General features: G+C 35.2%; 2 pseudogenes; both read left to right on the forward strand.

Moving 5' to 3' along the window:
* The first annotated feature begins 2,923 nt into the window (after positions 1-2,923).
* Positions 2,924-22,365, forward strand: LOC149158962 (ABC transporter D family member 2, chloroplastic-like; annotated as a pseudogene).
* A 37-nt stretch (positions 22,366-22,402) lies between these two features.
* Positions 22,403-23,679, forward strand: LOC149158963 (UBP1-associated protein 2C-like; annotated as a pseudogene).
* Positions 23,680-27,817: the final 4,138 nt, after the last annotated feature.

The raw sequence follows: 27,817 nt of genomic DNA on the forward strand, positions 1-27,817 counted from the left end.
ATTTACAATGTTAATATATTAAATTTTATTTTAAGTATTAACGAGTATTCATTTTAATTTATAATTAAAATTTTATATTTTATACTTTTTTATTGACTTTGTATTAATAGTGAATGAGTGCATTTTTGAAACGCTCCTTATGAGAATGTGACTAGTTCAAATTTTCAAAATATTACCATATATATAATATTCAAATTACTATTTTACCTTTATTAATCATTATATTTAAAAAAATAAAAATTCATTTATATTGTGTTAATAATTATACTAGTATATATTCCATTTGTTTCCACTGTACTAAAAGTGCTAGTGTAAACTTTTGCAATCAAACTAAGAACAATTTGCATGATTTTTGGAATCAAGCATGTAAGGACATTGACCCAACCTAGACTCGACTAAGTAAGAATTGCAAAAAATTACAATCCTTTTTGTGTATGTAAATGTTTTCAACAAACTTGTTTCTAGTCTACTAATACGTCAAAAATTCCAAAAGTGTAGGCATTCTTCCATATTCATTTGGAAATGAGCTGGTCCATTAGGAATATATTCCATTTTTTTCAGCGACACAAAACACCATAAACTCAGTCTGCAACATAAAAACAGAGACAAATATACTATACACAGTAACACAAGACAACAAAATCAAAAGAATACTTAGTGAGTATGAACTCAAATCAACATAAAATGGTTAACGACATCCATATAAAACCCCCATTAATATGGAAGTAGGATTTGTACAAAAGCTAGGTTCATTATAGTACAATCTTAAGATTCTTCAAGTTATAAAGAAGAGTACCTAAAGAAAAAATAACATAGAACAACATATTCTCAAGAGAAAAAATCTTCATGCATGAATGACATAAAATCAGTCAATTTAGAGTGAACTCTCATCACCTAGCAATGGAAACAAGGAGATAGAACTTGATATAAATCAAGAAAAGCCTATGCTTCATTTCTAGGAAAGGAGAAGTTTATGATGAATTGTACCAAAACGACCTTTGATTTCAAAGGTAGCAAATCATGATCTATTTTTTTTATTTTATTTTATTTTATTTACGAGGCATTCATGTTGGCATAATTAGACAAGGTCTTTAACTTCAACATAGGTCTTATGATTGGTAAGGCTCAAGGAAGCAATATTACAGTAAGATTTCATTGTAACATGGTCCTTGCATTTTGTTGATATTTTTCTATCTTTCAACAGTTGTCAAAGAAGCATTAATTAGTGCTATATACTATTTCCTTACGACGTACCATCCTTATCTAAATATTTGATACCTTTATATTACCTTTATTCCATCGAAGTCCTCTATCTCCCATATAAAATAAATGACACCAATCAATATTTTTTTGGGAATAATATTTTTTAAGTAAATTTAATTGGTTAAACCTCCCATTAAAATATGTTATTGATATTGTAAAAAACAAAACTAAAGCTTGATACTGTTAAAAAAAAATATAAAAGAATTTAAGTAAATTGACTTTATTCATAATGCAATGGACTTTCTTTTACTATTTTTTAAATAATTATTTTTATTCCCACATTTTTGCATTTAGTAACGAAACAAAACAATTTTGATGGGACGAAAATTGTTTTGGATTTTGGAAATTTGTGTCTAAGATTTTTTTTTCCAAATTTTAAAGTTAAAATTTTTGGTTTTAATATTATAAAATTAAATTTTATGTTTAATTTTTAATATTATTAAATTAAGTTTACGAGGTATGTAATAAATGGTGATGTGTGTATTGCTAAGTTATTTTGTAATGTGAATGTTATTGGTTCGAAATTTTATGGGAAAAAACCTAATCATGTTAAAGGTTGGTGTGAGCTAGGCCGAGTGCGATCCCCCATGATTTTGATAGCATAGATGCCTCTAGGTCACATTTTCTCAAACCAAAAGTTAAACCTTTTATCATCTAGAGAGGAAGACCCGGTTAACTGAAGATTCACTCATAAAAAACTCATGCATGTCAGTTTAGAGGAAGACCTAGTTGAGATTAGTTTGCAGGCACAATGCACTATCAGTTGTATAATTTTCCAAGTTGTACAGATGGCGCATGCAATCAGTTTAGGACCTATGTTTGGATTGCGCAGTTATGGAGGAAGGATTTCCCAATTAAATATGAGCTAATTCTCTTAGGAATTGTGCAAGGAAGTAGGGGCTTGGTAGACAACAAAATTGGCTAAGTGTTGGCTTGAGTTGGCTTGTGAGGCAAAGAGTTAGATCATACTTGTGCATGAATTGTTCTAGTGTGAACGCACAATGTCTTTTCTTCTCAGATCTTCTGGTTAATGCAATATAGATAGTCGGGGTTTTGAGCAATGACTTTCCCCAAAGAAATATTGTGTTATGTGCGATTGATATTCTTCCTCTTTTTGCTTATTGTTTTCATCGATCATTTTTGGTTTCCGTTGAGAAAAGTAGAGTATATTCTTGTCTTATGTTTTAGTATATCACATGAGCTGTTGAATGTACAGAAAATGGTATCAAAGCTAAAGACAATATAAAAGAGGAGATTTCGAGTTTGTTGTGCAGGTGAAAATTGAATTTGTAGTTCATACTTCAGAGTCGGCAATATGGCTTTCTACGGTTTGAGACTTGAGTATGCCTTGGAAGGTAGCTCAAATTACATATACTGGAAGGACAAGATGGAAGCAGTGATGAAAGAAAATGGCCTCAAGGAATTCATTGATCAAGACATTCCTAAGCCTCCAACATTGGATGTTAAAGATATAACTGAATGGGTAAAGTGTGTGGAAAAGGCAAGGAAGATTATCCTTGAGGGAGTTAGAGATCACATTGTCTCGAGTCTCCACAGAAAGGAAACTCCATACTCAATGTGGAAGGCCTTGACGAACCTGTTTCAGAATAATAGTGACCATAGGAAGTTGACATTGAAGGACAAACTCAAAAAGATCAATATGGAGAAGGGCGACTCTATTCCGAAATACTTGACCAATTTCACTCATTGTCGTGATGAGCTTGGAAGTTTCAGGATTACTATTGCCGATGACGATATGGTGAGCCTAACGCTTATTATACTTCCCAAGAGTTGGCATAGTTATTAGGACTCTGTCAAATGAAGGGAGAAGCTTCTAGATTGGGAACGACTGTGGTCGGATTTGGTACAGGAAGAGATTCAGAGGAACACCAGAGACAAATCCTCATTAAATACTGCTAATGAGGAAAATTGTGCCTTAGCAGGTAAGGAAAAGAAAGGGAAAGGGAAGGCGTCCCATTCCAAATTGGATTCTTGTCATGGAGGAAAGAATGAGGACATGTTGAAAGTCAATTTATTTCATTGTCACAAGTTGGGATATTTTTCTACAAATTGTCGGCTCAAGAAGTCCAAGAAGAAGCCCTCAGGATGAGCAGTAGGTGAGGATCTTGCCTCACAATTCGAATTGGAATTTACCCTCATCGCATGTATGGTGTCATCAATGATGGGTAGTGTATGGTACCTAGACAATGGAGCTTCTTTCCACATGACTGGTAAAAAGGAGCTCTTCAGTAACTTGGAGGAGAAGGATCTCCAGATGCATATCGAGATGGGTGATGACGAGAGGTATAGTGCTACCGGGCTTGGTACAATTACCTTTCAGAGGGAGTCAGGTGCTCCCCTCACTTTGCGAGATGTTATGTATGTTCCTGGTTTGAAGAAGAACTTGGTATCTATTGCCATGTTGGAGGATAGAGGCTACGATGTGATCTTTAGTAAGGGAAAGGCGTTCCTTCGTCACATAGCCACGGGACATGTAAAGAGGATAGGGATTCAGGTGAAGAATCTCTACAAGTTGGAGGTAGAAGATTGTGCTGCCTTGAGCACGAAAGCAGAGAAGGTGCAGAGCCGAGACATCGGTGAGTTGTGGCACAGGAAATTGGGTCACTTGCATCATGGCACTTTGAAAATCATGCAACAAATTTCTACCGGTCTTCCCAAAGGTACACTAGAGCAAGTTGACACATGCAAAGGGTGTACTTTGGGAAAAATCAGCAAATCTTCCTTTCATGAAAAAGACAATCGAGTATAGGCGATCCTCAATCAAGTCCATTCAGATGTGTGTGGATTGTTCTCGGCAAAATCCACAGCCAAGCACATGTATTATATTATATTTGTTGATGAATTTTCTCGTGAATGCTGGATCTTTTTCATGCATAAGAAAGATCATACTTTTGCAAAGTTTTGTGAATTTAAAGAATTGCTCAAGAAATATACTGACAAGAAGGTTAAATCTCTGAGGAGTGATAACGGTGGAGAGTATGTGTCGAATGAGTTTAAAAACTTATGTGCGGAAGAAGGCATTCAATGAGAGTTTACCACACCTCATAACCCACAATAGAATGGGGTGGATGAAATGAAGAATAGAAGAATTGTAGGGGAAACATGGGCGATGTTGCATGGTCAGGGCCTACCACTACACTTTTGGGCCGAGGCGTGCAACTGTTTATTTGCAGAACAGAAGCCCTGATCGAATTCTTGGGATGAGTACACCAGAGGAGGATTTCTCATGGAAGAGACCAGATGTGGGTCACTTCAAGATTTTTAGATCATCGATATATTGCCATGTGATCAAAGATGCACGAAAGAATTTTGAGACGACATTAGAGTTGGGGGTATTTGTGGGGTACACTGATACACCTCACAACTATCGGGTGTACCTATCGACCAATAGGGTGACAATGGTTTGTAGGGATGTAAAATTTGATGAAGATAAGGCCATGAGATGTTCCCTTGAGAGTGGGCTTCAAATACATGCGGTGAGGAGATTGTAGCTCCTAACGAGGAACCTCAGATTGATGTGGAGCAACCACATGCAGAGGACCCATGAGTGGAGGCATGCACTTAGGCAGAGTCTTCTAGAGATGGGAGAAAGTGCACTACAGAGTATAACAGGTTATTGCATGATGCGAGAGAGAATGTGGGAGAACCCACATCATAGCGTAGGCAAAGGAGGTCACCTAAGAGGTACATTAGATACATGGCTCTTATGAGAGGATGTGTTGAGACAAATCCATCTTCTTTTGAGGAGGCAGTGCAACAACTGGTTTGGGTTGATGCCATGGTTGAGGAGTATGACTCCACTGTTAGGAATAATGTTTGGGATGTGGTCCCAAGACCAACAGACAAGTCAGTGGTGAAACATAAGGCCAAGTTTGTGGTCCTAGGATTTTCTCAGGTAGAGGGGATTGATTACAATGAGACCTTTGATCCTATTGCGAGGTACTTATCAATCAGATCCATTTTGGCACTGTCAGCGCAGATGGGTTTGAAGATACATCAGATGGATGTAAAGACAACCTTCCTTAATGGCATGATTGAGGAAGAGGTATATATTGAGAAGCCTGAAGGTTTTGAGACCTTTCACCAAGAGTCACATGTGTGCCAACTCAAGCGAGCATTGTATGGGCTGAAACAAGCACCCTGTGCTTGGTACACTAGGATTGATAAATACTTCATCGGGTTAGGCTTCACCAAAAGTGAAGCAGATGTGAACCTTTACCATATTTTGGTTGAAGGTAAATTTTTGATTATTGTTTTATATGTTGATGATTTGATTATGACAGGTGATGATAAGCTAATCAAGTCTTGCAAAGAGGATCTTGCAAGAGAGTTTGAAATGAAGGACTTGGGGCTCATGCACTACTTTCTGGGAATGGAAGTATGGCAAGGTGATGGGGAACTTTTTGTCTCTCAGGGAAAGTATGCCAGCGAGATACTAAAAAGGTTCCACATGGAGAGCAGTAAACCCATGGAGACTCTTCTAGCAGGTAACTGGAGCAAGGAGGATGCTACTTTTAGTGAAGTAGTGGAAGCTACCATTTACAGGAAGCTTTTTGGTTCACTCATGTATTTGGTGAACATGCGACCAAACATGTGCTATGTAGTTAAACAACTTAGTCAAGCGATGGTTAGGCTGACCAAGTTGTATTGGAAGGCGACCAAGCATGTGTTGAGATACCTCAGAGGCACTGCTCAGTATGATTTATGGTACAGATGGACATAGGGAGTGAAGATTCAAAGCTTCACTGATGCAGCTTGGGCAGGGAGTCCATTCGATAGGAAGAGCACATTAGGAGGGATCTTCAGTATTGGGTCAACAACTATTTCTTGGTACAAAAAGAAACAAAGACTAGTTGCATTGAGTTCATCAGAGGCAAAGTACATGGTTGCTAGTCAAGCAACTTATGAGGCCATCTAGATGAGGAAGATTCAGGTTGGTTTGTTTGGTCAGCAGAAGGATCCAAGCGTGATTTACTGTGACCATCAGAGTTGTATCAAACTCTCTGAAAATCTAGTTTTTCATGATCGGCCCAAGCATATTGATATCTAGTATCATCTTCTTTGAGATTGTGTGCAGATGAGGATTATGTTGTTGGAGTACATTCCCACAAAGGAGCAGGATGCAGATATCTTGACAAAGGCATTGTTAAAAATAGCAACAATAAATTCCAATTTAATTTGTCCTAGAATTAAATTACGAATTAAAATTGTAATTCTATTCTCATAGCGACTTGTAATAGGTAATTAAGTTAAATTGATTTAATTGACTTAGGAAATTTGAGTTGGAAGTCTATCTAGATTCATGTAGAGTGATACCTAAATTTTAGGGGCCTAGGTTGATTTCTTTTGAGTTGTAATTATATAGCTCAGTCTAACTGAGTTATAGTCAGTTAAACTAGTTCTAATTGTTGGAGGAACTAGTGGAGGTCTAGTAGTGGAGTAGTGCACTAGTGCATCCCCAGTACCACACCAGTTAACTAAAGATTCACTCATAAATAACTCATGCGTGTCAGTTCAGAGGAAGACTCAGTTGAGATTAGAGTGCAGGGACAATGTACTATTAGTTGTATAATTTTCCAAGTTGTACTGATGGTGCATGAAATCAATTGAGGACCTATGTTTGGATTACGCAATTATGGAGGAAGGATTTCCCAATTAAATATGGGCTAATTCTCTCAGGAGTTTCACAAGGAAGTAGGGGCTTGGCAGACATCAGATTTGGCTAAGTGTTGGCTTGATCTGGCTTGTGAGGTAGAGAGTTAGATAATATTTGTGCAGGAATTGTTCTAGTGTGAACAAGCATTGTATTTTCTTCTTAGATATTTTGGTTTGCAATATAGATAGTCAAGGTTTTGAGCAGTGGATTTCCTCGGAGAAATATTGTGTTATGTGCGATTGATATTATTCCTCTTTCTGCTTATTGTTTTCATCGATCATTTTTGGTTTCCACTGAGAAAATTAGAGTAGATTCTTGTCTTGTGTTTTAGTATATCATATGAGCTATTGAATCTACATAAAAAATCTACATTGTGAGGGTGTTCTCTGGGGAAAATATTAAGCACCATGCACTAAGCCAATCATTGGCTCATTGCCTTTTCATCTTGTCCCTTGGATGATAATAAAGTGATTTTAATGGAAAAGATGAAAAAACAATGAACCAATGATTGGCTTAGTGCATGGTGCTTAATATTTTATGTTCTCTTAACCAAGTATTTGAGTACAATGTCTTTCCCTATATATGAATGGTATATAATTGCCAATGAGAGGACTACCATGAGCTCTCTTCTACCAAAACCTTCCAGGATATTCTCAACAAATCAAATGCACCTGTACTTGGTCATGGGTTCTACTCCATGAGTCACCCTACGATACCCAAAAATGGTCTTTTGGAAGATTGGAGCCATGTCAGAACATGGGAGGTAAGCCAAGGACGTTCTTGAGAGGGCTTAAAAAATGGAAATGGACAAGATTTCACACGAAGAAGGCCATAATAGAAAAACACCCTTGCTACACGACGCTGGTGCTTGCCTAGATGTGAGATGTGAGAAACCACCATGAACCCATAAAGTATTGAGCCAAGAAACCAATGATGCTGCGTCCTGCAAGTTGCAAGATGACGAGGCCCACAACCCCCTTCCAACCATAGATTCGTTTACTTGGGATTCTTTCCACCGCTATTTCCACCTAGATGGAGAGGGGAACCAAGTTGTTCCAGACTAGTAAAATTTGTTGGACACCTTTTCTTTCCCTCTGGCAAGGAGAGCCAACAAAACAAAGACAAAACAAAGATAACCGCAAAAATTTTAACACAAAAATACGCAAATAACAAACTAGAAACAATAGTAAGTTAAACCAACCATCCACATCACACTGCTGCAAATAGATTGCTATAAATAAAGGGACAATGAACTAATCCAAAAAGAAATATTACTACAACCAGTTGAAAAGAAAAGAACTGCTACACAACTGCACATAGAAATACATATTGCCACAATTAAAAACACCAAAATAGACAACAAACTGCTTCACATTACACAAAAATGGTTGCAAATGAACAAAAAACAATGCATCTAGATTCACATTAAAACAAACAAGAATTTACAACAAGATATGCAACCCTCCTTTCCAGTGCAGGGAGGCTGCCCAACCTCCACCCTTTTCTCACACAATCCCCCAAAACCCTATACAACTCTCTTACACACAAGACTGATGACTCCAACTCTCACTCAACTCCCAATACAAAAACCCCTAACCTTAGGAGTTGGTGGGGAATATTATGATATTTTACTAAAAATATCTACAACTAACTTTCCCACAAATAACATGCAATTTTCATAACATTTTAATTTCATTTCCTGTCATTTCACTTTCATTACATTTCACATTTACATTGATTTCCCTAATTAATCTTCTAATTAACATCTTGGATCCAACACAACTTTTATATATAAGTATATATAAGTAGTACAAGCTCAAAATGAAGATAAACCATTTTCTTTTCTACATATCCTTTTTGCTATGTGCTTTATATGACCTTAACAAATTAGAAACATAGGGAAACTTGTATTTTTGAGGCAAACTAATCGAAATATAACCTTGATATTGTTACCTTTTAAATTTGTTTTTGTTAAAATATTGCTTGTTTTTATGTGTGGTTGTATTGAAGCTTTTAGTAGAAAAAAAATGTTTTTGGAGTAAGCACACACTTGAGGAAAATTGTGAAGTTTGTTGTGGGGAAAAAAGTGTTTTTGGAGTAGGCACAAACTTTGAGGAAAAGAGAGAAAAACCCTTCTTTTTAAGTTACTTTTTGAAAGGGTTCACATAATTTTATCCTAAAATTATTTTCACTTAAATTATCAAAGTGAATGGCTATAATGTAACTTTTATATGTTTTTTAAGTTACTTTTTACATGCAATTTTATTTTATAAAACAACTTCAATGTAAAAGTAATTTTCACTTATTTGTGTAAGAAAAGTGAGAGAAGGAAGATAATTTTTTTCGACGGAAGATAATTTTTTTTTAACTCAAGAGTTTCAATTTGCACAATCAATGCATGGACCAAGCTCTACTTACCATGTGGCACTTTGCTTATATTTGATCTTTTTTAAGAATGACATAATTTTAACATCTTGAAATTATTTTTAGTGCCATTCTTTTTAAAATTGTAATTTTTTTGACAGTTTTCCATTTAGATAATCCATTTTTTATTTTTAAACCATATTACCAAATATATTTAGTCCAAAATATATTTTGCTTACTAGTTCAAACAAACTCTCATGGGAATTTCAAATGTAGGATGTACTAAAAAGTAAAGGAATTTATCAGATTAACTTGAGAAAATAAACTGCACCTAATGATGTTTCAAAGAAAGTCAAATGGGATAATAAAAATGTAGCACATGAAGTATTCCATTCATTTTATGAAGAAGTAGATGCTATGGCTAAGGATAAAACCATTTTTAGAGTTTGGCAAAAAAAGTGATTTGGAAAATTCTCTTTATAAAGAAGTAAGTCCTGTAAAACTTGTACAACTAGACAATCTCACTTAATGCTTCCCATGTTGAAATATATTCTGCATCTATTGAAGAATTTTCCATCATAGTCTACTTCTTACAACTCCAAGAAACTTTTGTTCATTCCATATTCATCAAATATCCTTATATTGATGCCCTATCATCAATATTTCCAACAAAAATATACATTTGAATATCCAACAAGTACAAAATTCTTATTTTTTTTTTTGTATAGAAAACCATAATCTTTTGTACCTTGGATATATCTAAGAAAAATTGGGTATTCTCTCGATATTTATGCATGAACCAAAGGAACACATTCTAGTGGTGTTCCCTAAATTCTTGCATAACTATTGAGAGAATACTGATTTCATATGATAAATCTAGATGACTGGTCCAATAGATCAAGTTGTCAATCAACTTCTTGTAATAAGTGCTGTCTACCAATTCCACCCCTTCAAATTTTGAAAGTTAAATTTTTCTCCATTAGGGAGGGAATGGACTTGCATGGTGCCATGATAAATATTTTCAATGGTTCAGATGCATATTTACATTGACTAATGAAAATAGTATGTGAATGTTGGAATACTTCAACTCGAAGATAGTAAAGCAATAATCCTAGATCTGTCATCTTGAAACCAACTTGTAATTCCTATTTCAAGTGGAAAATACGATAATCATTATTCTTAGTAATGATCAAGTCATCCACATAAAATACCAATAATACCATATTTTCACTCTATTGATACACATATGAAGTATCATTTGATTCATTTCTTTGCAAACCCACTTTGCGATGGTAATCATCCATTTTAGCATATCGAGCTCTGGGAGCTTGTTTCAATCCATACAATGCCTTCATTATTTTTTAAACCTTATGTTCCTATCCTTCAAGTTCAAAACCAAGAGTTTGAGTCATACAGACTTCTTCCTACAAATATCCATTTAGGAAGGCACTTTTGACATCCATTTGATGTGAGTTCCATCCTTTTTGAGTTGTCAAAGAAATTGCCATTATGATTGTGTTCTATTTTTATATAGGTGAAAATTTTTCTTTGTAGTCAATCCCTTCTTGCTATGCAAAACCCTTAGCTACACGTCTTTCTTTATATTTTTCAATCATTCCATCTGGTTTATACTTAATTTTGTAAACCCATTTGGATCTGATGGGTTTGGAATTTGGAGGAAAATCAACAAGTTTCCAAATACCATTTTCAATTATTGAATTATATTAATCAACCATCACTTTTTTCCATTCTTCATGTTTTACCACCTCTTTGAAAGTTGATGGCCAAGTAAAATCATTTGTTACTAAGACAATTTTTTCTCTACCCAAAATTCACTCTGTGTGCATATTTTGTTCATTTCATCCAGAGTTGTTCATCCCACTTTGGCATTTCATGTTGACTAGATTGTGGATTTGAATTATTACCATTTTTGTTAAAAATACGATTTATATGAATAGAAACTTTGCTTTCTTCTAGAGTATCTGAATTATTACCATTTGAATCTTCTAAAGTTTCATTACTAGAAGAATCATAATGATTTTTCAATGAAGATTCAAAAGAGTTTTTTGTTGAAGAATCTTCATATATTTCTAGTAAATTGAAATTTGTTTCAAGCCATCGTTCTTTTTGTATCATATTCCAAATTGGTATAAACTTGTTGAACAAATAGAGTGTAAATTAAAAGTTTTTTTTGTATGAAATTGAGGGCATTACATGTGGTATCAGAGTTGTAGGTTCAAAAAGTAGGCCTAAGGGTCAAACCACAACAAAAAGTATTTTTTAGAAAATATTATGCTTAAGAAAACTAATGTTGATTTTTTTGGTGTAATAAGGTACAATAGTAAGTAGAAAGAGAGTGAAATATGGAAAAACCCTCTACCCAATCTCTTGGTGAAGGAGTTTAGATTTGGGTTGAGTTGGGAGGGTAAAATGCACCTCCAACAATCCAGTTTATGAAAATTGTAAGAGATTTGAGATAAGAGTCAGTCAACTTCAGGGCCAATCATGAACACTTGTTGAAATCAAGTGAAGAGAAGGAAAATATCATAAAAGAATTGACTGAAAAATTAATACATAAACCTCTAGATATATAGGTAGAAGGGGGAAGAGAAGACCCTTTAAAGTGAAAAACTACTGAGAATGAAATTGATAAGTCTGAACATGAAAATGAAAAAATATGGCAGTGAAGAATATTTTGAAAAAATATCTCCAAAACCCACAGAATCCAGAAAGAAAAAGAAAACAAACTTTAGGGAGAGTTCAAAAAGATAAGACCTCCTACCTTTGATGGAGAGAAAGAAGAAGGTGCAAAAGCTTGGTTGTTAAACATTACTAAATATTTTCAAGTATACAAATATTCTAGCAATCTAAAGGCCAAACTTGTAGTATATCAATTACAAGGAAATGCTGCATTATGGTGGGAGGAAGAAAAATCAATGCATAAGATTGATGAAAAAACAATCACCTGGGAATAATTTAAGAAATAGTTCAAGGAAAAATATCTAACCAAAATATATTACGATGATCGAGCTAAAGAATTTCATGATTGAGGCTGGGACAACTAAGTATATATGAGTTTGTAGCAAAATTTGCAAACTTGTTAAAATATGTCCCCTACATCAAGGAGGAAAAAGAAAAAGTGCAATGATTTTTGAACTGTCTTCCACTCTCATACAAAGAAAGGATTGAATTTTACAATCCAAATACCATGGACAAAGCTGTAAGAAAAGAAAAGATTTATTATTAGCAGTTAAAAAAAAAGAAAGCAGGTTCAAAATCCTGGTCTAACAAAGAGAAAAAATATTTTGGAAGTGGATTGTGAGGCTCCACCTTGTGGTCCTCTACAGAACTAAAATTCTCAATTTCAAAATGCAATAAAACAAGAAATAATTTATTTCTAAATAAACATTTAGTCAATGATAACTTACCATTAAAATTTATTTCCTACAATTAAATAGTGAGTATTTCATTTCAATCACTTACATGAGTAATCTATAAGTAGAGGCATACCTGTTCTGATAGCCTGGTTGTGATGCCCCTGAGCTCCTGATCCTGCGGGGATGCTCTTCTTGACTACCGACTGGATTTACCTCCCAACCAACTAGGAAGTATTTCCTAGCCCAGGAAACCTCCACAGGTTCCCTAGCCCTCCGAACTCAAGTCCAACCAGACGTAGTGTGTCCAAGATAAACAATACTCTCCTTCTCTCCCTTCTCTCTTTCCCACCTTACTTTCAAAACAAATCCTCCAAAAACACAACCAAACCAATACCAAAATCAAGCCAAGGATCCCCCTCCTTCCCTCATCCTTCCCCTTTTATGCTCCCCCTTCTCCTTTCCACCTCAACCACCTCTCATTAATGTCATAATTACTCCCTCATCCTTACATTTGACTTCTCTTCTCCCAAGTAAACATGAGAGGACATTTGGGGATGTGATATAAATATAAAATTGGGTAATTAAATGGAGAGGACCATGTCTTCTCAGTTATAGTACCTTCACGGTTATAGCTTTCCAAAAACATTTTGGTTGGTATATATCCCAAGTAAATTTGAGAGGACATTTTGGGGATGAGATATGAATATATAATTTGGTAATTAATTGGAGAGGACCATGTATTCTCCCAAGTAAATTCGAGAGGACATTTTGGGGATGTGGATATTTAAATTGGAATAAATGGAAGGAAACCATATCCTATCAAAATTTAAATTTGAGGAGGTAAGTTGGGAATTGAATAATAACAAAATTATATCAGTGATAAAATTACAGTTTCACCAATGTAGGTATGTACCAATATTTCTTGATAATTATAAGTCAATATTTTAAGGTAATTTAAACACTAGTAAAATTTGCATGATAAGATTAAGTAGGGCATTACATACACTCCTCCTTCAGAAAACTTCGTCCCGAAGTTAGAGTGTAAAAGATACAAGGAGTTCGAAGCAGTTTGGCAATAAGGCATAACAAAATAGAGAGAGAGTTATAGTAGTAAAATTTGATAAGTCAAAAAATGACATCACGTCCCATCAAGAGTCTCCAACTGATCTATATCCTCCTATCCTTCCTGACCTACTTCTGTTCCCACCCTATCCATCCTCTGCTGCTATATACGGTGGCATCGACTATATCAATCTAACCACTGATAAAACCAATATGGCGGAAGCGTCGACTATATCAACTTAACTTCCTCAGTAGGCAACTAGAATTCGTCATCACACATTTAGGGGAGCGTGTCCACCACTGCCCTCCCACGATTCCAGGTTTGGAGGTTAAACGGTGGGAAATACCTCCACCCCTCCTCACAATTAGGGTCAACACCCTAATATGGACCACACTACAATGCTGGTTGGATACTTGTCATCGAATAATCCACTCAGGTAGTCTTGCCACCTGTCATTTACATTTTACCCATGTCATAAGAGTGCATATCAAGTGGATACTAAATGTAATAGAACAATGTACATCATACCTTTCCTTATTGGATGTCTCGACCTTCCCCAATGGAAGAGTAGATCTTGGTTATCATATAATTCTTTCCAATTTGTGAATTAATTCTCATCCATGCATATATATAACAACAAAATAGATATAGATACATGATTTTAAACATCATATTATTAAGTCTAGTATCCACGTATCAATTTTGTAGTTCATACTGGAAATAAATCTTACATTAGATAAATCATAATTTCACTAAGTCATTCAAGAGATAATTCATATCCACTTAAGCCATACGTGAAACAACAATAACTCTGATAAGTCATGTACTAGATAAATCATAACCAAGTAAGTTGTACATTAGGTCATACATCGAAAATTTCAATCATCAATACTTAATCCATCTAATGATTTACATAAGTAGTTTCACCTGTCCAACTAAATGCATCAATATTACATAGCGTTCATAAATAAATAACATGGAATTGCAAAATAAAGCCTTAGCATATGTAGCTATCTCATTCAAAATGGACATCATAAATGGTCAAAAGTGAGAGGTAATTGCAACATATATTCTTTGCATCCTCTCGAGTATCAGATCTTGGGTTAGACTTGTCCCATTGTATCTTAACTTGGTCCACCAAGTGATGCCTGAACTATCAAACCCTATGTTACAATGTCTTTTATGTTTGACACTTCCTTCAACCTCTCTAAGCAGTATGGAATTCAAGTCATCCTAAATTTGTACTTAACGAATATTTTGCATCATCCATCTTTTAAGTATTTTATTACTTGCTTCTGTACTCTATCACTTTATGCTTACGATGTTTGTATTCCAAATAGAATTTATGGTCATATCACTGCCCAAGCGCCTAACTATGTGTTACATTTAAATTTCAATATTAAACCATTCAAATTGTTTCACCATTTATTTAACCATGCATGATAGCGTGATGAATAGAGGTCTTGGGGAAATCAGATGCCAATGTTATTGGCAAGACATGTACAGTCGATGACTCTGTAGGCTGGCCTGGTACTAACAACCTCACTCTTGCCTTCAAGTTGAGAGAAAGGACGATTTCTTTATAAGAAAAGAAATAATTAGTAGAAGGAATCTGAACTAGTAATAGGCCCAATATATAATTATAGCACTCATTTACAGTCATGGCCATTCTTTGCATATTTATAACCATGAATTAGAACTTAGAATGCCACGATTAATTTCAGATTTTCCATGGATGACAACATGTGTGAGTTGCCTCATCTGGCCAAAATATGCTTACTTGACAACCACATTGTCCAAACTAAAGTTGTAAACAAAATAAAACAGTTGCACACACCTACCAACCGCTCTTCGGACTGTTACATCAACCAAAAATAGGCAACCAAGTCCAAGCAGAAAACATATGTGCATTTTGTAAAACTTTTAAGTGCTCATACCATTCATGCTAATAATTTTTATGATCCATAGGTTTCAATACACATACTTATATCAGTGTTCTAAGCAATGAAAATACTTGACATTTAAACTGATGCATATTAATCTCTAATCAATGCTCACCAAAATTATAAACCATGATATCTAGAGCAGTAAAGACCACTGCATATTTATCAAACCTATATTCTGTTTACTTATTTATGTTAGTCCTTAAGGTGACGAGAATATCATACATTCGAACTCATGCATTTTTAATCTCTTATAGCTTCTCAAAAAGCATAATTAGATTGTGTTAAAGGTCAATGTAATTTAGCCCTGATCATGGTCTCTTGTTTTTAGTTTATGTCCTTGCTTTGTACTCGAAAGAGATCAAAATCCGAGGAGTGGATATTACTGAATCTGAATTCGAGAAGGAGATGAGTGAAATACGAGATTCAAAACCAAGAAGGGTTTGTATGAATAATTGCTCACGTTGTTTGTGTTGATAAACACCCCCAGTACATTTATAAGAACAATAAACTAGGTACTTATACTACACATTGATTTTTTTTGTTGTTGTCCAATTTCATAATAATAATTATTAGGATAAACATGAATTAATATTTAGAGCACTTGTATAAAAAAATCATAATCAATCTTGAAAAGAGTGAGTCTTGCAAAGAAAAGATGAACCTTTAGTACTTTGAAATTCAATTTCAGTAGATACCCTAAGCATGGATCCAAGAAGATCAAGGCCATAATTGAATGGCCTGTTCTAGAAAGTAAATCAGAGTTAAGAAGTTTCATTTGATAAGTAAACAAAATCTATGCATTTACCAGTTCATAGACAGAAAAGGGGAAAAATGAAAAAAACCAAATTTTATTTGTAAGGCCTCATAGAAACAACATTTCAAAACTACTGACAATGTTTAAAAACTTCAAGTTGGACATGCACCTAAATAATCTTCCCACCTTTACAAAACAAAATATAGATTGCTTATATTACTCATCTTCTTCAATGTATAAAAATTGATAAATACATACTAGCTGGTATAAAACATGGGTACTCAAAAAAAATTCCAATCTTTACTATAAAGACCTCATATAAACGACATTTCAAAACCACTGACAATATTTTGTTGCAAATGCAACTAAATAATCTTCCCATACCTATAAATTAAAATATGGATTACTTATGTTACTAGTCTCCTTCACTCAGAATAAATAGATAAACATATATTCGCTAGCTTTTGTATCTCTGTGCTTGAGAAAAGAAACATTAGTAAGACTTCTCCAAAAGATATTAGCAGTCATCTCTATCATTATTTGTATAATGCTTGCACAATAAAACTTGAATACTTCCACAGGTAGTACTGCCCAATTAAACCATCCAAAAAAAATGTTTAAGCTCTCTAAAGGATATTGCATATTACCCTAACACGTTCTGGAAAGAAAGTACAATTCCAAAACAGTTTGCAAAAGAGGGTTTTCGTTGAAAATATTCATTGCATTGGTCATTTTGAAATGAGTATAATTTATAAAAGTTCTAGGGAAGGTTCAATAAATCCCTTTGAACACTTGTAATGGCTGCAAGGTCAGCCAAAGGTTGGTCGGATAAAAAATAACCATGGTAAAAAATGACAACAATCCACATTTGGTTCCTATTACTTAGATCTAGAATTTGACATTATCTAGTTTACTCTGATGATGAATGATGATCACCAATAGCAAAACTAAATAGTCTATACTTCTAGTTATCCTTTTTGAACATTCTAGAGCTTATAACAATATGTTTTTATGTTGTGATAACAAAAAAAAAAAAAAAAAATACAAATTGTAACGTTGTTTTTATTTCAACAATTCAATAAGACTGCAAGCATTTAGCTTAGGAACAATCTCCCAAAATGCAGTTTAAGTGGGAAGAAAATCTACCAACTGATACATTTTAATGTAACATGTAATGGGCATAGCTTGCATGCCTGTTTTGGTAAGAATCTTGCAATGAACAACTATGGCAGACCACCTAGCTAGTGAAAAGGCTAGACAACCTTAGTTAAAAGAAGTTGTTCTTAGAACATAAATGATTTGAACAAAAGAATTGGATCAAATTTTAATTTCCTCCTCTTGTTTGGCTTTCATGACTTGCCTTTATTAGTGACTTCCTTTGGTGAGGTGGTTTTAGAAGTTCTTTTGGTAGTAAATATTTAGGAGAGGTTTATTAAACATTTCTGACATAGTTGCAGCCTTAACAAATTGCACCAAATGTCAACATTTAGATGAAGTAACACTAGAAAAAGATATTTAGCTACCCAAAAAGGGAAAACAATATGGCCCATGCAGCAATGCATTAAATGATGTATAGGTTGGGATATACAATATTGGACTTAAATGGTGTATATCCCCACTTATAGCCATTTGATGTTCTGTGATGCTTCTTCTGTAGCAATTGGATTAGTTATTGAGTCAGATTGGGACATGTAGGCTTGTAGCACATTTTAACAAAATTGATGCCAAAAGAAAATATAACACTTCTGGTAAAGAAATATATGCTGTCATTCAAAAACCTTATATTGGCAGCATTATTTCCTATGTAAAGAATTTGTTTTTCCCAGATCATCAAGCACTACGGTATATAAATTCCCGAGAAAAATTATAACATGGACATGGTAATTGGTTCCCATTATTTCAGATTGTCACTTTTGTTATTCAACATATAATAAGCAATGCAATGTTGCTATGGAAACTTTAAGTAGGGCTGCCATTTAATTATAACTATGCAAATTGAACCATGGGCTTAATGTAATTGAAGAGGAACAACTAGAAGCACTTTTGGAGAATATTTGGTGGTGGATGGATTTTTGTCTAAAGATAAAGAATTATGTATTATGGCTAGATCAATGAGAGAGAAATTGATCCAAAAATTGGATTCAAGTGGGTTGAGAGGAAGTTTTCAGCAAAATAAAGCATTCAGTTAAGTGAGTTAAAGGTCTCATTGGCCACAATGAGAGATGTGAGTAACTTATTGTTGCTCGCAAGATTTGTTAAATTGAAGAGGATAGTAAAGCACTATTTTGCATAAGCCTTTGCCTGTGTTGAATAAACCATGGGCTGATGTTACCATGGACTCTGTTTTGGGGTTGCCTCAAACTCAAGAGGAGGTGAACATTGAAAAGATATTTACAGTTGAATGCGATGCTGCTGTTGTAGAAATTGGAAGAGTATATATAATACATTTTAACAAAAAGATGAAAGTGGCCAAAGAGAAAATACAATGATGACTTTGCTTTAGCGCTATCACGATTCTAAGACCACACTAAAGCCTAATTCAATTCAGTCAATGTCTTTGTAGTTAATTTTTTGTGAGTAATTGAGTTGTTCATTTATCAATATGGATTTGTCATTCAATAATAATATTAAACGTCCTTCTTCTTTTTTTCCTTTTTTTTTTATAGGATATATAACAACCAAAATATTTTTGGAAAGCTATAACTGCGAAGGTACTTAAAAACTCTGTTTTTGGCATATTATGTCTATTTAGTTTTCTTGGAAATTCATAAAAGCTATCTCTATGTACACTTCGCTGATCAATGATGCTGCAACCCTTTATAATATAAATTCTCCAGTTTCTGTTATAAAGAAATAAACATGTACCTATGGTTTGTTCTTCCTGATCAGAGACAAAACGCTGGCCAACAGGCTTATTGATATTGATCTTAAGTTTCCTTTTTTTTTTTTTCAAAATTCTTGTTGCCAACTTGTAGCTTCAGTGTCCCCATATTCAATTGGCCTCTTTTGGTCAGGAATACATCATCCCCTTCATCCTCATTCATGGATCTCAATTTCTTATAATCTTGGGATAGAACACTGGTATCCTTATTGCTAGAGTGATGATCTAATTTGGAGCATTGTTTTACTTGTTTTTACTCTCCATTCATAACCTTTCATAAGAAGTCCTCATTTGCACCATCTTTACTGCCATCTTCATTCTCACTTCCTTCACTGTCTCTAGGATTGTGCCTGTGCTCAGCACATACAATGTCCATATTTTTCAATTTGTTTCCACTCTTTTCAAGAAGCGTATCAAGAGAAAGGCAAAATTTGCTGATGAGGGAAATATCATACGAATTTTACCTGAGGGATTCACATACATCGATGTTCGGCGTGAGGCTAAAGAAATGTGTAGAAATTGGTTTTACAAGATTGGTTCTATTCGAGAACTACTTCCTCGAATATACTTGGAAGTGGCTATTTTCCGTTCTCGACATTTTTGGATGAGAATCCATTGAATGTTTGCCAATGATTGAGTTTGATGATTAGAGGGTTAGCAGATCCCTTAGCCTCTGCATTTGAACAATTGTACTTGGCTCATTGTGCACAAGCATTGATTCCTTATGAAAAATGGTTTTCTCATCACAGGACTTAGTGATTATATCACACTATTTCCAAGGGTTCTTTCAGGCAATCTAGGTACCAAAAATGACGAAGTCTTGTCCGCTTGATGGAACCTGTAATTGAATGGATTACTAGATGCATTTTCAATCATGCAGATCAGGAGAGGATTATTCAACTTTTAAGAGATTTTGGGGTTCAGCCAAATGAGTGGAAACCAACTCAAAGCATCCATCCAGTTTATGTTTTGGTGCATTTCTTGTTGAAGCGGAGAATGTTGAGGCAAATGTTTGTGGAGGCGGAGAATGTTGAGCCCATCATTGCTTATCAATAGGTGTTGGAAGGTTTTCATTCCATATTGAACCTCAGGGGATTAAGTTCAGGCTAGATTACAACTCGCTGGTGTATTTGCTCTCACCCTAGCCACTAGAGGAATCAGTGTGGGATTCAATTTTCTTGGGCGTTATTTTTATAATTCCCTTGCAAGAAAAGATCAGGAACAGTTCACAAAACAACTTCTGTATTACCTCGGAGCTTTTGCTGGAGGAGTTCCAGTAAGCAAATTGCTGCACCCTTGTAGGTCTTTGTACTGAGAGATTATGGAAGGGAAATGCTTGGACTGAGATGGCAGGAATGGATGTCAAGATACTATTTGGGCAGCTATTTTGAGATCCAAACTTTTTGGAAGGCCCAATCACAATCAATCATGGATAACCCAGATCAGAGGATTGTTGATGACCTCAATTATTTCATTGGGACTTCTCTTTCATTTGCATTAACATTGTTTACGGCAACAGTAGACTTGATATCATTCAGCAACATACTGTTTGGAATTTATCCACCTTTATTTGTGGTGCTCATTGTTTATTCACACGGGGAAAGAACCATCAATGTCCTTGTAGGAAAGGGACTTGTAAACCTAAACTTCATGCAAGGAAAAAAAGAGGCAGATTTTTGTTATGGGCTAGTGCGCATCCGAGAAAATGCAGAGTCAATTGCTTTCTATGGAGGTGAAGAGAATGATATGCAGCTGCTTCTCCAGTGCTTCAAACAAGCTTTTGAGAATTTAACTCAATTATTGATTTCATCACAGAACTTGGACTTCTTCACCAGCGGATATCGATACCTAATTCAAACTTTACCTGCAACTATTGTGGATCCCATGTATTTCTCTGGCAAAATCGAATTTGGAGTGATCAATCAGTCTTACTTCGCTTTCAATCATGTCTTGGGGGACTTCTCACTAATTGTATACCAATTTCAGGCTATCAATGCTTTCTCAGCTGTCATTGATTGGTTAGGTGAGTTTAGTGATATTTTGGATCAAAGAAATAGTCTATTGATAGAATAATCCAAACCAAAGATTCTTGAAGGTTGATCAGTTTTATGGAACGACTTTAGAATGTAATGGAGTAGATACTTTTGAAAAATGTCCAAAACTTTTGGAAATTGAACATTTAACATTACAAACACCACAATACACCGTGACTCTTACTGAAGACTTGTCATTAGTGGTCACTAAAGGAGATCACTTACTGATAATGGGTCCAAGTGGAAGTGGAAAAACATCACTGTTGAGAGCTATTGCTGGTATATGGTGTTCTCGTAAAGGCACTATTAGATTCCTTATAAAACAGAGGAATAAAGGATCTGATAGATCTATTTTACAAGGAGCAATTAACAATTATGGCCTAGTGAATGGAACAAACTATCGTACATAAGACAAAGAACACCAACTCGTAGATGGAACAAAAGGAAGTTATAGGGAAATATTTTTCCTTCCTCCAATGCCTTATATGGTTTTAGGAACACTGCACCAGCAGCTGCTTTATCCTACGTGGATTGAAGATCTTATTGCCGTGTCAGAATCATATTCTCTACCATTTTCATTGAAAAGTTCGAGATTGACAAACACACGATGTGAACTTAAACCTATGCCAAATGAAGATGAGCTTGTTGGGGTATTGAAGGCTGTATGTCTTGATCATCTAATCACACGCTGCAATGGTTTGGATTCCAACGCTGACTGGTGATGCGTACTTTAGCTGGGTGAACAACAACGAATCACATTTGCTCGGTTGCTACTTGCACAACCAGAACTTGCTTTGTTGGATGAGTCTACAAGCGTGCTAGCTGAAGCTAATGAATTTCGTTTGTACAAATAAATTGCAGCTACGGGAATAACATATATAAGCGTCAGGCATAGAAGAACTCTACGCAATTATCACAAGCAAATTCTTCGGTTGGAGAATCGTGCATTTGATACATTTGAGCACAACTGGATACTTGAAACCATTGATCAAGATAAGGCATATTAGACAAAGTCAGTTGCATAAATGTTTTCCTTAAATAGTCATGGCGTTGATGGTACTGCAGTGAAGTTGATTCTCCTCTTTGGATGAGCTAGAACCAGGCATGTATGACATTATTTATGTCTGTTCAGAGACACTTCTACGAGTAATTGGGTCATTACAGAAGCTTGCAGAAAGTCATGGTAGTACTCTGAAGCCGATTGTAGCACCGAAGCCAAAGTCAAGGAAGACGAAGAATACATAAAGAAGATATTGGAGCCTCTCAGCAAAGAGCAGTTGATGGACATCATTTCTGAGAACGCCAAGAAAGACTCTCAACTTGTAGAAAATATTTGAAAAAATGTCAACAAGGATCTGGCGCACAGAAAAATCTTTGTCCGCGGTCTTTGCTGGGACACTACGTCAGAGGCTTTAAAGTTCATTTTCTCCCAATACAGTGAGCTGGAAGAATGCACTGTCATCATGGACAAGGGAACTGGGAAATCCAAGGGTTACAAATTTGTGACCTTTAAACACATGGAAGGCGCTCAGAAATCCCTGAAGGAGCCTAGCAAGAAAATTGATAATAGGATGACTGCTTTCCAGATGGTTTCGTTGGCCCAGTGCCAGTGCACCCTCCCACCAAGACCACTAGCGGAAAATCTATGTGAGCAATGTTCCAGCCGATATGCCGGCGGAGAAGTTGTTGAACTTCTTTTTTTGAATTACGACGTAATCGAGGAAGGGCCCTTAGGGTTTGATAAACTGACAGGAATGTCTAGAGGCTTTGCACTTTCATTTACAAGACTGTTAAGGGTGCTAAGAAGGCTTTGGAGGAGCTGAACAAAACTGTAGAAGGTCATGCCATGAAATGCAAGTGGGCAGCAGAAGGTAGCAAGCAAAGGAACATGCATACCCCTGTTACCGGCTCTCTAAACCCCAATGACCTTGCTCTGACCCGTGGTGCGGTTTCGATTCTCGGATCGGCCGTGGAAGTACACCGTGTTCTTGGTAGCACATTTCCTTTTAATCAGGGTTGTGCTTCCGAGTTCAGTTAGGCATTTTAATGCTGTTTTGGCTGGTCAGAACCAAAACTTTCTTGGGTTGGATCACTTGCTTTTTATGTCTGTTAATGCTGCCTTGGTATCGTCATTCAATCCATCTTTGCTGTCACAAGCGGCTGAATTTTCGCAATTTGTTCAGAGCCCACTTGGATCGGTAGGGTCGTATGGAGTGCACCTGAGCTTGGCGCTTATGGGTCTTAGCATGGCAGTGTTGGAAGGGGCGATGCAGTTAAGGACACACATGGCAGTGATAAAAGAAGGTCTAAATTGCTGGTAGAATAAAAAAATCATTAATTTAGTCTTAAATGAAATTAGTTCCATATAATTTTATAATAGAATGCTTACAAGTAACTTTGAGGGTTATAAACTCTTTTAGCGGAGATTTGGGTCTAGTGGGTTTTGGGTCCAGATTTTAAAACTTGGCTCTGATACCACGTGTGAGGCTCCACCCTATGGTCCTCTACAAAACTAAAATTCTCAATTTCAAAATGCAATAAAATGAGAAATAATTTATTTCTAACTAAACATTTAGTCAATGATAACTTACCATTAAAATTTATTTCCTACAATTAAATAGTGAGCATTTCATTTCAATCACTTACATGAGTAATCTATAAGTAGAGGAATACCTGTTTTGATAGCCTGGTTGAGATGCCCCTAAGCTCTTGATCCTGCTGGGATGCTCCTCTTGACTACCGATTGGATTTACCTCCCGGCCAACTAGGAAGTATTTCCTAGCCCAGGAAATCTCCACATGTTCTCTAGTCCTTCGAGCCCAAGTCCAACTAGATGTAGTGTGTCCAAGATAAACAATACTCTCCTTCTCCCCTTCTCTCTTCCCCACCTTACTCTCAAAACAAATCCTCCAAAACCACAACCAAACCAATACCAAAATCAAGCCAAGGATCCCCCCTCCTTCCCTCATCCTTCCCCTTTTATGCTCCCCCTTCTCCTCTCCACCTCAACCACCTCTCATTAATGTCATAACTACTCCCTCATCCTTACATTTGATTTCTCTTCTCCCAAGTAAACATGAGAGGACATTTGGGGATGTGATATGAATATAAAATTGGGTAATTAATTGGAGAGGACCATGTCTTCTCAGTCATAGTACCTTCGAAGTTATAACTTTCCAAAAACATTTTGGTTGGTATATATCCCAAGTAAATTTGATAAGACATTTTGGGGATGAGATATGAATATATAATTTGGTAATTAATTGGAGAGGACCATGTCTTCTCCCAAGTAAATTTGAGAGGACATTTTGGGGATGTGGATATTTAAATTAGAATAAATGGAAGGAAACCATATCCTATCAAAATTTAAATTTGAGGAGGTAAGTTGGGAATTGAATAATAACAAAATTTATATCAGTAATAAAATTACAGTTTCACCAATGTAGGTATGTACCAATATTTCTTGATAATTATAAGTCAATATTTAAGGTAATTTAAACATTAGTAAAATTTGCATGATAAGATTAAGTAGGGCATTACCTAGATTCAAGAATCCAAAATCCTCCATTATGAAGATTTTGTAAGAGACCATCAATGGAAAAGGGTCAACTAGAATAACCAACCATAACCTTCCCAATCCCAAACTGGTTCTAAACAAATTGACATTAACAATGAAGGGATGAATGGTGGAAGAGAAAGAGAGCCTTTAAAATGTTGGGGCTATGGAGAAGCCCATCTGTTGCAGAATTGTCCACATAATACTAGATCAGTTCAAGCATTGCAAGTTATGCATGAGGCAACCACAGTAATATACTGAGAATCAATGCTATTATAGAATATAGACAAGCAAAACATTAGTCAACCATGATCGAAATTGAAGGTATTATACTACACCATCTTGTATCTGTTCTAGTAGATCCAAGAGCTAGTCTTAGTTATGCCAGTCTACAAGTTGTGGAAAAATGCAAATTGAATACTTAGAAATTTAAAAATTCGTGGTTAGTTCAATTAGATATAGGCACAAAATGAAAAGTAACAAGTTAGGTAAAACAACGTATTCTATAATTAATTGGCTATAAAACTGAATTAAATTTGAATATACTTCCTTTAGGTTCATATGAATTGCTAATATGAATGGATTTGTTGGAGAAAAATTTTTATGCAATAAATTGTTTAGAAAATTTTGTTACTTACACAACTGAGGAAGGAAATGTGCAAGTGATTAACGATATACCCAAGTGTTGGCCCTCATTTTATATCAAATTTTGCTTATTAAAATACACCTAATTTCCATAATTTTCAACCATATACCATCCATATACACCTTATTTTGACCAATTTATGCATATCTAGGTATATAAATTATGTTTTTCAATTTTAGATATTTTTGCAAAAATTGGGTTTTTAGTGTATTTTTGGTCAAAACTAAAAATTCCCTTAATGGCTCCATTGAAGTCATACTTGCAGGACACTAGGGCACGAGATGAGAATAGATATGGAAAGATTGGGAACCAAGGATGGATGTGTACCTATTGGTTCGGTCAAACCAAGCTAAAACAGGCCCAGTCAACTTTGGTCAAACACGACCTGCTGTTTTGAAAATTCCTAGGAAATAAGCCAAATTTAGTATTTTTTGGGATTTTCCAAATTTTGTGAAACCGAATGGATGGATTCAACCAAGATAGATGGGATTAGGATAGATATGACTGTTAGAGACATTTTAGTCAAATTTTTATTGTTTTTTTCTCTATTTAAGCCAAGACTATTAAAGACTTATGCATGTAGAATTTGATGTAATTTGATTTTGAGACTCTTTGAAGACTGGAAGTTAATTGAAGAACCTATTTCGTTTCATTTTATGTTCATGCTTGAGTGAAGTAACTGAGTTTTCTGTAGCTGAGATCTCTTCAAGTGTGCAAGGCAAGGGTGGAGGGCCCCCACACCAAGCTAAGTGCACTTCATGGTTAATTTAGCATAATTTTTATAAACTAGTTCTTTTTGCTTCAGATTTCTTTAGATGTATGAAGATTTATTATGATTGTTGAATGAATATTGACTTAATTCTAATCCACATATTAAGGGACAAACAATAATTCAAGTTAAATTCTCCTTCTATTTGATTATGAGCTATAATTGAAATTTATTCTCATTTCCTTGTTGAGTTATTTCTGAATTCTAGTTTCAATGCAATAATAATAATGATGGAATAATATTGTAAGGAAGGGCATTCTAGACCTCCTTATTTAGGAGCCACTTCTCTCTACATTTTATGCATCATAAACTATTGCTAATTAGTTAATTTTTGTTTTTCTTCATGAAAGTAATATTTTAGGAAAGGACAACTTGGATCTCCTTAGTTAGGAGCCTCTTTCCTCATTTACTATATATTGAATCTGAAACTATTAAGTTAGATTTTATATTTGTAATATGCACTTCCATCAATCTTTATATTTCATCTTCTAAAATTGACTGCAACTAAAATCCTTATACTTTGGACATGCTTGTAAGCTTACAAATCCAAATTGATAATTAAATACTTGTGTTAATTTGCATAATAAATTGACCAAACATTTTGGCGCCATTGCCGGGGAAGCATACTTAGCTAAAGCTAAAAAATAAAAAAAAAATAAAAAAAATAAATTAGTTATGTTTCTTTATGCCTGGATATAGAGATGAAAATGGTAGATACATTAAGCAAGACCCCCCAACAACTAAACCATTGGTAGAAGCATGATGCAGGAGCATTCAGCCAAGGAAAATCATTGTAATTAAGTAGACATAGAGGGGTCATGTATTTTTAGGAAATAGTTTTCCTAAGTCTCAAATTAATGTAATATCTAGGCCTTTAAGTGATTTAATTAGATATGTGAGAGGAAATTGTAAGTACCCTCGAATAAATGAGGACATGAGTGGCAATAATAACAAAAGAGCCTAAAGTCAATTAGGACTCTTAGAACAGTTCATGATTCTAGGAGTGAGAGAGAGTTTTTAGGCATTAAATGGAGAATAGACGTGGACCATTGAGCTGAATAAGGGGACTTTTCTATTTTAAAATGGAGAAAAAGATGGAATGGATAAGTCTCTCGAAGACTTATTAATTATAATCTACCACATATGTATTCTGTAGCGAGCTTTAGGGCTTCAGTTGAGTGATTCAAGGAAAGTATTGATCGGATCCCTTCAGTGATTTGATCCAATGTATTCTTATAAATAGTGAACCTGCGCGTTCAATTAATAGATAGAGAGGGACATATAGAATATATGTAAGCCTAAGGGTAGAGACAAAAGGGATAGGCCGCAACATTGAAGAACTGGCCTGTGTGAGACTTAGAGTCTCAGCTATGTAATTTGCTGTTTATATTAATATATGGAGATTTTATTTCCTGATTGTGTCAGTATGCCGAAGAAGCATTTCATGAATGATTTACAGTGAATTCGTAGGCTCTGCAACAGGTTGCA

The sequence above is a fragment of the Pinus tabuliformis genome, chromosome 5_2 (assembly GCF_031772625.1).
Source record: "Pinus tabuliformis cultivar Carrire ecotype Pingquan chromosome 5_2, CPIR1, whole genome shotgun sequence".
NCBI lineage: Eukaryota > Viridiplantae > Streptophyta > Pinopsida > Pinales > Pinaceae > Pinus > Pinus tabuliformis.